This window comes from Balaenoptera ricei, chromosome 8 (genome assembly GCF_028023285.1).
Source record: "Balaenoptera ricei isolate mBalRic1 chromosome 8, mBalRic1.hap2, whole genome shotgun sequence".
NCBI lineage: Eukaryota > Metazoa > Chordata > Mammalia > Artiodactyla > Balaenopteridae > Balaenoptera > Balaenoptera ricei.
In genome coordinates, this window is record NC_082646.1 from 107,261,306 (window position 1) to 107,275,435 (window position 14,130).

At 43.5% G+C, this 14,130-nt stretch overlaps 1 long non-coding RNA gene across 1 annotated transcript; it reads left to right on the forward strand.

The window, feature by feature from the left end:
• The first annotated feature begins 4,790 nt into the window (after positions 1-4,790).
• LOC132370962 (uncharacterized) lies at positions 4,791-6,695 on the forward strand. The gene is made up of 2 exons (XR_009504722.1): positions 4,791-5,499; positions 5,708-6,695. It is a non-coding gene; the product is annotated as an uncharacterized LOC132370962 (long non-coding RNA).
• Positions 6,696-14,130: the final 7,435 nt, after the last annotated feature.

Genomic DNA, 14,130 nt, shown 5'->3' on the forward strand with positions numbered 1-14,130 from the left:
TGCTAGAGCCCCCCAGGCCTGCTCCTTTCACAACCACCGCCATTTATAGGAGCCAAAGCGGTTTTAAAAATACAGACTACGGACTTTTTACAACTCCTATGTCATTATCCAGTTGCCATCCTAATCTGTACCGTGCCAATAAACTCCGTCTTCCCCTCTTGGAATTTACTGCCTAAACACAAGGTATTGCAGAGATTCTAGAAAAAAAGCCCTGGAGGTGAGAGGCAGCGAGAGGGTGGGTGTCACCACCCTGTCCTGGGCTCTAGGCTTGAAACCACCATGTGCCCTGGAACGCTCCACGATCTCACCACCACGCCGCCATTCTTTTCAAGGAAAACAACCCAAGCAGCTGCTAGGTCAGTTTCTGAGACCCCTTCCGCTTCGAGCATTCTAGACTAGTAAGATCTGGTGACGTACAAACACTCAAGGGATGTTACAATAAACAGAACTAGATAACCACAAGGGGATGACGTGCGAATTTTTAATTAACGGATGACTTTGCTACAATAAGGAAGCAATGACAAAGGACGGGGGAGGGGGAGGAAAGGCCGACACGGGCTGAGAAGAGGAAGGCAGCAGCCCCTGGAAGGGAAGAGCAACCCAAACGTGGCGAAAGGTTGGAAGGGCGGCCAAACAGCTCCAACCGGCTCAGGGCCAGCTGCCACCCTCCCCCACGCCTTTCTCTAGGACAGGCACCGGCCCTGGGGGCGGGGTGCGCGTGCGCAGTGGAGCGCTGCGCCAACCGCCTCCGCTCCCGGAGGCGGCCGGGACCGGCTGGAGCCGGTTAGAACCGGCGGAACCCGCCCGCGAGCCAACGACTCACAAAGGGAGCCGGCGGCTCACGACCAGCATATCCCTGCGCGAGGCGGGCCTGGGGTGGAGGTGCGGTGGCATTCGTGTCGCGCCCCTCCTCCCCTTCCCCAAAGGCCTCTGGCGGCGCCGGCCCGGAAACACACCCCTCCCCCGCCCGGGTGGCCCGAGGGTCCTGGAGGCCCAGCGGCCCCGGCGGGGCGTGCCCATCCCGCTCGGTCTCTACCCAGTATTTTCTCGCCGCGGCCTCTTTTAGTTGCGTGGAAGCCGCTGTCCGGGAACCCCCCCCCGCCCCAAGACTTTTAAAAGTCTCGAGAGTTAAACCGTAGATAACGCAAAATTTGTAAAACAGAAGAACCTAGAAAAGCAAACCCGCAAGTAAAGATTCACAAAAATTTGAAAAGTTGTTCCTTCGCGGAGTGGCTGCCCAAGGTCGCCTTGTCTTTGGAGGTGAAACCGTTGACTTTTTCAGTTATTGATACCTTGTAAAGAAGCCACGTAAACTTGTCTTTGACAGCTTTAACGAGAGAGAAGCCTGGAAGCTTAGAAACCCTTCACGTTTGGAAAGAACGAGAAGTTAATCCAGGCTTGATTTAAAATGTCTAAGCAGGCAGCCAAAAGTGTAGGGCTCTAGCTGATATTTAGTAAATACAAAATCGACAACAAAAGCATGTAGCATGTCAAGTAACTAACACAAGCCCACGCTGATGCCTCGATTTTACTCAGCCTTGGAGATGGGTGGCCAGCTCTGTTGCGTAAGACAACAATAAACTGTGGCTGTTGAGACATTTTCGAGAAGTGGACTTCTACATTTAGTAGAATTCTTAAGCAGATAACCTGGACCGATCGGATTTCATGAATAAAAGGGCAAACAAGCCGGTTGCGGTATAAACCTCAGAACCACCTCGCAGGACTTGAGGCCGTTGGGGGAGAAACTGCAGCACTTCGCTTCTAAAATGGCTGCGGTCTGTACTTGGGAGGCTGAAGCTCGGTTACATAATGGAAAGGCAGGCCGTCAGCAAACCTAGTTTAACCTTCCTTCAAAAAGCACTAAGTTGTACCCACTGTACTCCAAGGAAACACGAGAAGTATTTTAAAAGTTGCTAAAACATTCCCAAGTAATGGCTCAGAGTTTTTGTAAGCTGGTCTATTTAAATGTGATTTTTCATTGTTTTTGCCCAACCTTTCAGCTCAAATCTACTTGTTAATAAGTTTTAAAAATCTCGGTACAGAGCTTGCGATCAAGTTGCACAAACTTACGAAAAGTCTAGAAAGTCTCGTCAACCAGATTCTATTTTTACCCCTTCGGAGGAACTATTTTTGCTTCCCTCACAGAGGCGGCGGAAGGGTATTGAAATTCGGAGGTGTGAGACGTCATTCCCCTATAAATACGCCGCTGCGGGCGGGGTGGTAGTTATTGAGGTAGTGACCGAGGAGGTTGGTGTGAGGGAGGAGGAGCTGCTTGAGGAGGCCGCAGATAAGTTTTTCTGCTAAAAGAGATAAGTTTAGTATAATTATGTAGGAATTATAAATAGAATACTGAGATATTGCTTTGCATTAAATTCTTAGAGTAACTTTGATAACTTAAGATTATTTTAGGGGAAATATGAAGACTATGAAGACTGAAGAGTAGGTTGAGAAAGGAAGAAAAAAATAATTTTAGAGCATGGCGGAGGTTAGGAGCTGAAACTTCTTCATGGAGTGAAAAAAATAATTTTAAAAGGAATTGCTGAAAGAAATAGGACTGCAAAGTACGGAATTTTCTTAAAGGCAGCCTTTTAGATTAACGTTAAAAACGTAGGTGACATAAACAAGCTAACAGTCATTTTAAAAAGTCAAGTTGTAGATGATTAAAATACTTTAAAGGCCGTGTTTTAAGAAAGTTAACTGAAGGTGATTTAAGAAATATGCCTTCAAATTCACGGTGCAATAAAAATTGCGACATTTGAAGCCTACTTGATTTTAAGGGCTTTATTTGCTAAAGCTGACGGAAATATTAATTAGGGATGGTAGGATAAAGATTTTGAGAAAGAAGATTAGAAATTTGAAGTGGAAAACTCGGAAGACAGAAGTACAGGAAGGTGAAGAGAAGCCTAGAGAAGATAGGAAAAGTAGAAGATAAAATACGCCTGTTAGAAGACAGAAAAACTAATTTTAGCCCAGAAGGTAGGAGGCGGAAGAAAAAGTAGACAAAACTAGAAGAGAGAAAGAAGGTTGAAAATACGGTCGAGTATTTCAGATAGAAAATGAAAAACAAGCTATTGGACATAAGCATACCAGATAGACGTCAAAAAAAAATTAGAAGATGGGAAAGTTCAAAGCCAAAAAATTGGATAAAGCGCAGGAACAAAAACTAAGGAAAATAATTTTTTATATAGTTAAAAGAATTATAAAAGCCCATCAACTTAATTCTGGTGGTGCAGAAGTTAGATCTGAGAAGATGAGGGTTTTTAAACTGCTGTAGACCAGGACCAACTTAGAAGAATATCCCGAAACTAGAAGGAAAGTCAGTTTAAAATCACAGCAAAAAGCTACTAAAAGGACTGAAGTAATTTTAAAACTAAGAATGTTTTTGGAAGAGTTAAACATTTGAAAGCCTTTAAATACAGTAGGTTAGTTTCCTTTGGAAAATTTAAAGGACTTCGTAACTGAAGGAAATCCAAGAGCAAGAATAACCGTCAAGTTAATATTTTTGCATTGGACTTTGCGCTAAGGTGAATTTTTAAATTCTGAGGACTAGGCGCTAATTAACAGCTGACCCAGGTGCTACGCAGAAGTGGATTCAGTGAAGCTAGGAAGACAGGAGCCGCAGACAGGATTCGAGGAGCCAGTGTTCGGTGAAACTAGGACTGAGGAGCAAGCGGCAGTTCGTGAAGATAGGAAAGAGGAGCCCGGGAGCCAGTGCGATTTGGTGAAGGAAGCTAGGAAGAAGGAAGGAGCCCTAACGATTTGGAGGTGAAGCTAGGAGAGGATCCCAGGAAGGAGGAGGCCAGTGCGATGTGGTGACGAAGCTAGCGTGCGGCTTGGCTTGGCAACCCCGCGGAGGAGGCGAGCAGGCGGTGTGGAGGATAGATAGAGGATCCTAGAGCGGCAGCCCAGTGTGCGAGGCCCGCAGGGAGAGCCAGTGGTGTGGTAAAAAATCCGTGAGGTCGGCAATATCGTGGGTTGTTTTTTTATTCTTTAATTTTTTTTTGTTTTGTAATTGAGTACGGTAATACCTTTGAATTTCCTAATGGTAATGGGGGAGTTGTGTACTTAAGCATAAAGGGTTATATGGGGATGTAGGCCGATTTTCGGGTGTCGTAGGTTTCTCTTTTGCAGGCCTATTTTCTCATGCATCTTTTCTGGAGCTTTTGAGGGCAGACTTCCAAGGCCCGGAGGAATGGTAGATGGCAAGTGTTTTTTGTTTTTAACCAATGTGAGAGAAAACAAATGGATTTGATAGAACAACTTTGAGAGAATTTCAGCAAGTTGTGTAAGCAGGTTTTATATTTAGCTTGGGGTAATGAAGCATTTCAGTTTCGTGAATAGAGGACCTATTTTTCTTTCCTCACTCTGTATTCTAAAAGTTTTCTAAATATGTAGCTTGGGTGTGTAATTCTCGGGGGAAAGTTTTGGGGGGGGCAAAATATGTTTTGAGTTTTTTTCCCTTTAGGTCTGTCTAGAATTCCAAAGGCAAATGACTCAAGGTAACAGGAAAAAAGGAAATCCAGTATCAGGATTATCAGAACACCACAGGTTTACAGTTTGTAGAAACTAGAGCACAAGCAGCTCGCACTTTGAGGTCTGTGGCGGAGCTGTCCATTGGAGAAATGGCTGGTAGTTATTCTTTTTTTCCACCCCTTAATCAGATTTTTTTTAAAGTACGTAACTGGTTATCTTTATTTGAAGTATTTTGGGGAAGAGGGTGGGGGAGAAAATGTTTCTCTAAGATTTTCCACAGATGCTATAGTACTATTGACAGACTGAGTTAGAGAAGGATTGTACTGCTACGCTGTTTGGCACCAACACCTTCAGGGACTGGAGCTGCTTTTTTCCTTGGAGGAGTTCCCAGTGACGCTGAGATGCACAGCACAGTGCAGCTTTGGCTCATATTCAGTCATCTCAGGAGAACTTCAGAGGAGCTTGACTAGGCCAAATGTTGAAGTTAAGTTTTCAAATAATGTGACTTTTAAGATACCTTTTATTAAAGGGGAGGGGCACATTTTGGCAATTAGTTGGCAGTGGCTTATCATGGTTGGGATTGGGAGGGTTGGGTTTAGGTAATTGTTTAGTTTATGATTTCAGATAACTCATACCAGAGAACTTAAATACTTAGGATGGAAAACTAAAGAACTCTCAACTTCCAAGTTGGCAAGTAACTCCCAATTTTCTAGTTTTCTGTTTTTCCCCAGTTTTTGAATTTGACAGCTGGGGAAGTTCATGAAGATTGACTGGATTTAAAGTGTAGGGCTTGGGGAAGGAAAATGGTGGACTGGGGGTTGGTCTAGCCCACTGGGCTGCCTTAGATTAAAAACTTGGGAATTTTTAAAATGCTTAAGTTGTTTGCATATGGTAGTGTGTGGTTCTCTTTTGGAATTTTTTTCAGGTGGTTTAATAACTTAATACTACTATAGGAGCTTCAGAGCAAAGGAAGTGGCTTAATGATCCTGAAGGGATTTCTTCTGATGGTAGCTTTTATATTATCAAGTAAGATTCTATTTTCAGTTGTATGTAAGCAAGCTTTTTTTTTTAGTGTAGGAAAAATTTTTTTGTGTGACTGCAAAACAGGATGTTAAGGTATGCTTCAAAATTATTGTAAACTGTCTCAAATTCATCTAAGTATTTGTAAATTATAACTGATAAGAGGGTGGGCTTTTGTTGATGAGGGAGGGGAAACCCTTTTTTTTTCCTGTAGACTTTTTTCAGATAACATCTTCTGAGTCATAACCAGCCTGGCAGTATGATGGCCTAGATGGAGAGGGGAACAGCTCCTTGGTGAATGATAAGTAAAGGCAGAAAAGATTATATTTCATACCTACATGGGGGAAAAAGCATAACCCTGAGATCCTTAACTACTGATGAACACATTGTCTGCATATGCAAAAAAAAAAAATTAAGCAAATGAAAGCTACCAATTTAAAGTTAATGGAATCTACCACTTTAAAGTTTGGCTTATCAAGCTGTATCCACAAAAATAATGAATTGATGAGGAATAATGAAATGATGAGAAATACAATGAAGATCAAATGTCCATCTCAATACTGCTTTTACAAAAGCAGAATAAAAAAGCGAAATGAAATGAAAATGATAATGCTACACGTTAATCCTGGAATAAAAGAAGCTGAAATAATTGAAAGGAGTGGGATCAAGTGGATTGAGAGGAGGCTGTGCCGTTTGCCAATCTTTCGTTTGCCTCAGACAGGTTTCTCATTATCAGAAGAGTTGCTTCATTTCATCTGGGAGCAGAAAACAGCAGGCAGCTGTTAACAGATAAGTTTAACTTGTATCTGCAGTATTGCATGATAGGGATAAGTGCTTACCTTTGCTAAGAGCTGTGGAGGTCCTAGGTCCCTTACCTAAGGGATTCCGGGATTGTGAGGGATTTTCCTATCCAGCCTTTTAAAATTAGACAGGACTTGGTGTGCCTGTGGGCTTCCATGATGAGTTAGCACACTTCACTCAGAGGCTAGTAATTCCTTAAAGCCTCTTGAGATTAATAAAGGTAATGTGTATAATACTAAGAACATTTGTTTAGCATTGAATCTCTCAAAAGCCTATTAAAGGGTAGCATAATGTGCTGTTAACCAGAATTCAGATTGTTAATCTTGCTAAAATTTAAATGTTATGTGTATTGTGCAGAAAACCGTTAAATTATTCAAAATAAAATACTTTTAGAGAATGTATGTTTTTAGAAAGCTGTCTCCTTATTTAAATAAAATTGTTTGTCTGTAGTTAGTGTTGGGCAATCTTGGGGGGATTCTTCTCATCTTTCAGAAACTTTGTGAACACTCTTTAACGGACAAGATCAGGAGTTGAGCAGAAGAACGAATTTAACTTAAGGCAGGAAAAACAAATTTTATCCTTCGTAAAAGTGATGAGCATTTAATAATTCCAGGCACATGGCAATAGAGGCCCTCTAAATAAGGAATAAATACCTCTTAGACAGGTGGGAGATTATGATCAGGAAAACAGGTAACTTAACACCTACGCTGTTTTCAGAAAGTCAGGAGTCTAGTGGTTAAACTTAGAGTAATGAGATCGTACTGTCTATGTTTCCAGTTTGCATGTTAACTTTAAATGCTTACAGTCGTGTCATCTAGTGGTAGCTGATATTTACACTGTTGGCCTTTTGTATAGGCACTTGGTGTGGGGGAGGGCATGTGGGTTTTTTAAAGAATTTTCCTTTGCAGAGGCTTCATTTCATCCTTCATGAAGCTGTTCAGGATTTTGACTTGCATATAAACACTTGGCTCTGCCTTCTGTTCTACTAGTGAGTGTGTGAGACCTTGCAGTGAGTTTATCAGCATACTCAAGTAAATTCCCCCCCCCACCCCCCGATTTTGGAGGGAAGGGAGGAGAGGGTGGGGCTTACTTGTTTAGTTTTTTTTTTGCAGACTACACAGAATGCAGTTGTCTTGATCTCAGGTCTGTCTGTTCTGTGGGCAAGTAATGCAGTACTGTTCTGATCCGCTGCTATTAGAATGCATTGTGAAACAACTGGAGTATGATTAAAAGTTGTGTTTCCCCCAATGCTTGGAGTAGTGATTGTTGAAGGAAAATCCAGCTGAGTGATAAAAGGCTGAGTGTTGAGGAAATATCTGCAGCTTTAAACATTCGTGTTTGTGATTGAAGCAAAGTCCCTTTTGCTGTGCTTTTAGGTAAAATGCTTTTTTGTTCACTTCTGGTTAAGGGGGTGGGAGGGCACTGAAGCCTTTAGTCTTTTCCAGATGCAACTTTAAAATCTCAGTGACGAACTAAATTCCAAACGAACAGCAGTCTTCACAAAATTTAACTGGCAAGTGGAAATGTTTAACAACAGTTCAGTGGTCTTAGTGCATTGTCTTTGTGCCAGGTTTCTTTCTCCCCTCCCTTGGTCTTAATTCTTATATACAGGAACATTCAAAACAACAGACGTATGCGAAGGGCCAGAGAAGCCAGACCCAGTAAGGAAAAATAGCTTATTTACTTTTAATAAACAAACCAAATATTGCATTTTAAATGTGGGGATTGGGAACCACTAGTTCTTTCAGATGGTATTCTTCAGACTATAGAAGGAGCTTCCAGTTGAATTCACCAGTGGACAAAATGAGGACAACAGGTGAACAAGCTTTTTCTATATTTACGTACCAAGTCAGATCTGTTATGGGTAATTTAGTACTAAATGACCTTTCAGCTTTACGCTGGTGTCAACAGCATGAGCAAGTTATTTGTTGGCCTGGGGGTGGAGGGGTGAGGTGGGCGCTAAGCCTTTTTTTAAGATTTTTCAGGTAACCCTCACTAAAGGCACCAAAGGCTTAAAGTAGGACAACCACGGAGCCTTCCTGTGGCAAGAGAGACAGCAAAGCGCTATTACACCAAGGTCAATCAGAACGGTGTCGGCCTCTCAACCCCATCTTCTGTTAGGAAATGAGGACTTGCCTCAACACCCTTTGCAGACAATGCATTGAGGCTGTTTCTTTTGGGGAGTGAAGCATCCAAATGAATGCTTGAGTACCTTGTATACCCCTGGGCTTGTCCTAACATAATTCAGCTGTTTTTATAGCAGCTCTTAATAAAGCCCAAACCTCAAAAAGTGATGCTTGAAGGGGAGGGAAAGGGGGAAAGCGGGCAACCACTTTTCCCTAGCTTTTCCAGAAGCCTGTTAAAAAGCAAGGTCTCCCCACAAGTGACTTCTCTGCCACATCGCCACCCCCTGCCTTTGGCCTAGTGCAGACCCTTCACCCCTCACCTCGATGCCGCCGGTAGCTTGGATCCTTGGGGGCATGATCCGTAATCGGTCTTAAGGTAATTGGTGCCAAGGTCTTCCGGTGGGTTGCACTACTTGAAATGACCATCAATTTGCCTGCAAATAGTTAATGATATTAAGACCACAACTAAAAAGCTCTAAGATGTTTCAGATGTGTGGCATTATTATCCAGTGATTAAAAGAAACTTAAACCAGTAAGTGGAGAAATAACATTTAAGAACTGTCATGTTGGGTGGGAAGATACAAACTGAAGTAAGAGAGACAGGCACTTAAGCAGTTGAGAGGGCTGTTGGGGGGATTGCAAAAACTCTCTGCTAAGACTTTTTCAGGTGAACATAACAGACTTGGCCAAGCTAGCATCTTAGCTGAAGCAGATTCTCCAGTGCTCTTCAGTAGGGTTATTTATAAAGGTTTTTCTTTTCCTGAGAAAACAAAAGGTTTTGTTTTCTCAGGTTTTGCTTTTTGGCCTTTTCCTAGCTTTTTTAAAAAAAAAGCAAAAGATGCTGGTGGTTGGCACTCCTGGTTTCCAGGACGGGGTTCAAATCCCTGTGGCGTCTTTGCTTGACTTTAACCTCTGCTCTCAGGACTCGTTACATTTTTCTTCTTTTCCTTCAGGCGCTAGGCTCTAGAGTTAGGGGAGGTGGAAGATAAAAGTAGCTTCAAACTGTATCTTTTCATTTGTCAGAAGTCTGAACTGGTTTGTATTTGTGTTTACATAGGAACCTCATATAACTGCCTTGTCTTTAATTTTCAGCTATTCCTCATGTATCTAGTGTTTGGAGAAGTCTCACTATTTTGAAAAATTTAATTACATATTAATAAAAATTGAAAAGCTTTTCATTGGTGTGATTCATTTGTGTATAAACCAAACTGGTTTGGGTGGGTGTTTTTCGTGGGTGTTCTACCTTGTTCCTGTTTAACTTGTCTAATAAGTTATACTGCACTGTCATGCAGTCTAATCTCCCAAGTAGAGCAGGGACCTGGAGGGGAAAGCGGTGTACTGGGTGAGTGAGCTGAAAGACCCAGCAACATCCCTACAGAAAAAAATGGGCACTTCCTTTAAAGCAGCTTACTTTCTGCTGTTCAGCAGTTGGCTGTGAGCTGGGCTGGGATGAAGAAAAACAGCTGGGGGACATGGGGAGGAGTGGTATTACCATTGCTTCTATGAAAGTACTTAAAGCCAATTAAAAAGCTCTCTGCTGTTCCCTCTGACATCTTGGGCGATTCAGTCTTTTAATCAGTTGTCAATTCCCAAGCTACAAGCTGGTCATGTTGTCACTTGTCCTGTGGAGTGGCCTGTAAACCTGCAGATAATCCCTCTCACTTGCAACTGGAATAATCTCATGGTCCCACCCATCTTCTAAACCCCTGAGATGTCCTTGCTCCTCCCTGTATTCCCTGAATGAGTAGGAGAGTCTCCTTCCAGTAAACCTGGCTAGTGAAACCTAAGTGTGGGACACAGTTCTGAAGAAGATGCTGCACCTAGCACGGGTCTCCCAGCCTGGCTACACCCTCAGCCCAGTGGAGGGGAGGGGCCTCAGCAAACAGCTCTTTGTCCTACGTTACTGAACTTGTTAAGTTGCTCATGTGTTGCAAATGGGGAAGCAAGCTCTGATTGGGTCACTGGCAAGGCAGCAGGGCTGGAATTTGAACCCTGGTCCCCAACACTTGAACTCTATGTTGCTTTTACTTCAGTGCATGAATGTGCATCAACTGTCCCCAACTACATAGAAAATAAACAAGGACCTACTGTATAGCACAGGGAACTATATTCAATATCTTGTAATAACCTATAATGGAAAAGAATCTGAAAAAATATATAATACGTATGTAATTATATGTATATTCACTTTGCTGTTCACCCGAAACCCAACATTGTAAATCAACTATACTTCAATTAAAATAAAATCACCTGTCCAAACAGGTCAGCAGCAGACCAGCCCCCAACACAATGGTCCCTGGGCTTAAGTGCCTATTCTGAATTGATGCCCAGTTTCAGCATCTTTTGGAGAAGTCTCTGTTCTTGCAGAGCTGGAAGACTCCCAGGAAGCACAAGGACTTCACTGGAGAGCAAAGGAGTAAGAGAGGAGAGGCTGGGGATTCACCAGGGGCTACATGTTTCCTGGTGCTGAGCAGGCTCAAAACTGGCCAGGATTGGAAAATGTCAAGGCCAGGGTCAGCGACAGGAAGGGGCAAAGAAGGAGGCCAGAAGTCATTTCCTCCTGATCACAAAAAGAGAGAAGGAGGCCAACATAAAATTCCTCTGAAGGTTATGTCCAAGTCAAGGGGCTAGGTCTTGATAATATAAACGAACCCCAGGAAAGTCCTTTATTTACTCCTCCAGCTGTACAAAAGGCTTTTTCACTCTGGGTTTTTTTTTTTTCCTTTCTTTTGGATTTCATTATTCTGATAATTCCAGTACTGCAGTGGGTGACTAAAACAAACCTGAGTTAAGTAACAGCTCCACCATTTCCCAGCCTCTCCAAACTTGCGCCTAAGTCCCCCAGACCCAGGGCTAGTTGGTTTGGACTTGGGAAGCAGATTTCTGACTTCAGTAAGAGTGCAACTAGGAAAATGAGAAGACTTGGAGGGAGGGGCAGGGTATTGGGGAAAGTGAGAAGTGGGAGTGTCTAGCAGGGTTTTTTTGTTTTTTTTTTTTTTTTTTTTTTTGGCTGCGTTCGGTCTTTGTTGATGCGCAGGGGCTTTTCTCTAGTTGTGGCGAGCCGGGGCTAATCTTCGTTGCGGTGCGCGGGCTCCTCATTGCGGTGGCTTCTCTTGTTGCGGAGCACGGGCTCTAGGCATGCGGGCTTCAGTAGTTGTGGCTCGCGGGCTCTAGAGTGCAGGCTCAGTAGTTGTGGCGCACGGGCTTAGTAGCTCAGCGGCATGTGGGATCTTCCTGGACCAGGGATTGAATCCGTGTCCCCTGCATTGGCAGGCGGATTCTCAACCACTGAGCCACCAGGGAAACCCTCTAGCAGGGTTGTTGATTCAGAAGCTCAGAAAATATAGGAGACATAGGTCAGATCCTGGCTCCTGGCTCTGACAAGTTGGCAAACGGAGTGTCACCTGCCCTTTCCAGGACTCTGTTTTTCCTCTGTTTAAATGGGGATGATGCCCTGTCTGCCTGCCGCGGTGAGAAGAGGAGCCACAGGAGATGCAAAGTTATGGAACTGGAAATGAGCGGGCTTTTGCCGCCATCTACTGAACAAATGTAGTATTGCAAACCCTGTCCTTGGAATACTTCATAATACACTTGTTTGTTCAACAAACGTTTATTTTTATTGCTGAGTAGTGTTCCATTGCATGGATATTATAATTTCAGTTATTTCCCACTTTTAGTAATTATGACTAAAGCTGCTGTAAACATTTGTGTACAAGTCTGTGTGGATATAAACTTTCCTTTTTCTTGGTATGTTGTATGGTAGATGTATGCATAGTTTTTAAGAAATTTCCAAGCTATTTCCCAAAGTGGTTTTACCATTTTGCATTCCCACCAACAGTGTATGAGAGTTCCAGTTGCTCCATACTCACCATCATTTGGTATGATCATATCTTTATTTTATTTTTTTAAATAAATTTATTTATTTTATTTGTTTTTATTTTTGACTGTGTTGTGTCTGTTGCTGTGCACCGGCTTTCTCTAGTTGCAGGGAGCAGGGGTTACTCTTGGTTGTAGTGCGCGGACTTCTCATCGCGGTGGCTTCTCTTGTGGAGCACAGGCTCTAGGCGTGTGGGCTTCAATTGTTGTGGCGTGCGGGCTCAGTAGTTGTGGCTCGCGGGCTCTAGAGCGCAGGCTCCGTAGTTGTGGCGCATGGGCTTAGTTGCTCCACGGCATGTGGGATCTTCCCGGACCAGGGCTCGAACCCGTGTCCCCTGCATTGGCAGGCGGATTCTTAACCACTGCGCCACCGGGGAAGCCCCATGATCATATTTTAAATTTTAGCTATTCTAGTGAATATGTAGTGGTGTCTCATTGTGATTTTAATTTGCATTTCTATATGACCAGTAATGGTGAGTATCTTTTCATGTGCTTACTTGCTATTTATATATCTTCTTAGGTGTAGTGTCTATTCAATTTTTTTTTGGCCAGTGTTGTTAGTGGGATGTTTATCCTTTTATTGTTGAATTGTAACAGCCTTTACATTTACCAGATACAAGTCCTTTGTTGATGTATGTTTTGAATATATTTTCTCTCAGTATGTGCCTTGACTTTCGTTTTTTGTAACTGTCTTTGAAGAGTAGAAGTTTTAAATCTTGAACAAACCACTGATGTGCACAATAACATGGAGAAATTTCAAAATAATTATGTTGTGAGAAAGAAACCAGTTTTTTTAAAGTACATACAGGGAATTCCCTGGCAGTCCAGTGGTTAGGACTCTGTGCTTTCACTGCTGAGGGTGCAGGTTCAATCCCTGGTCGGGGAACTATGATCCCGCAAGCTGCATGGTGTGACCGAAAAAAAAAAAAAAAGTACACACTGTCTGGTTCCATTTATACAAAATTGTCAAAAATAAAAACTAATCTAAAATAACGCCAATAACAGCTGACTAGGAGTTACAAAGGGGCACAAGGAAACCTTGGGGGTGATGATCATGTTCATTGCCTTGATTGTTGGTTTCATGGATGTACACGTGTCAACAGTCATCAAATTATATACTTCAATTACTTGCAGTTTATTGTACATCGAGAAACTGTAAAATAAAGAATATGCACACACATGAACAAGCATCTCTTGCACACTTACTGTGTGCCAAACGCTGAGAAGATGCTGGGGATGCAAAGAGAAATAGTGGACTCTCTTTAGCAGCTCAAGTCTTGAAGTAGAGCCCTCCATTCACCTCCCCAGGGCTATGCCGACAGGGTGTCTTCCAGGCCCTTCTCTGCTCCTGCCCATCCGCCTTCACAGACTCCCTGTTAGGGTTCCCGTGCACATTCTGGCTGTGCCCAACTCACTGGCCTCCATCCAGCCTCTGATACCCACACCCACTTGACCAACAGTCCCTTCCTTCCCCTACAGGAACCACCCACGCCCCACACACAGCCCCTCCTGTCCCGTCTCTGGCCTTCCCTCATGCCTTTCCCCCTTGCTGGAATACTCTCTGCCCTCACCCATCTCCAGTGGAAATCCCACTCCTTCAAGGTTCAGCTCAGAAGCTCCCTCAGCCCTTGCCTGGGCCGTCGTGCCTTGAGCCCTCCTGCATGTTCCCCAGCCTCCTGGAACCTGTGTTCTGGTTTCCGTCCAAGCCCTGCCTGGGCACTGACCCAGGGCCATGCTCTGGTTCACTCCGCTACAACAGGAGGACCACACCCTCCTGAACAGACATGTGTGTGCACGGCCCTGGTCACAGACCCTGGTGTTGCTACACACTTGC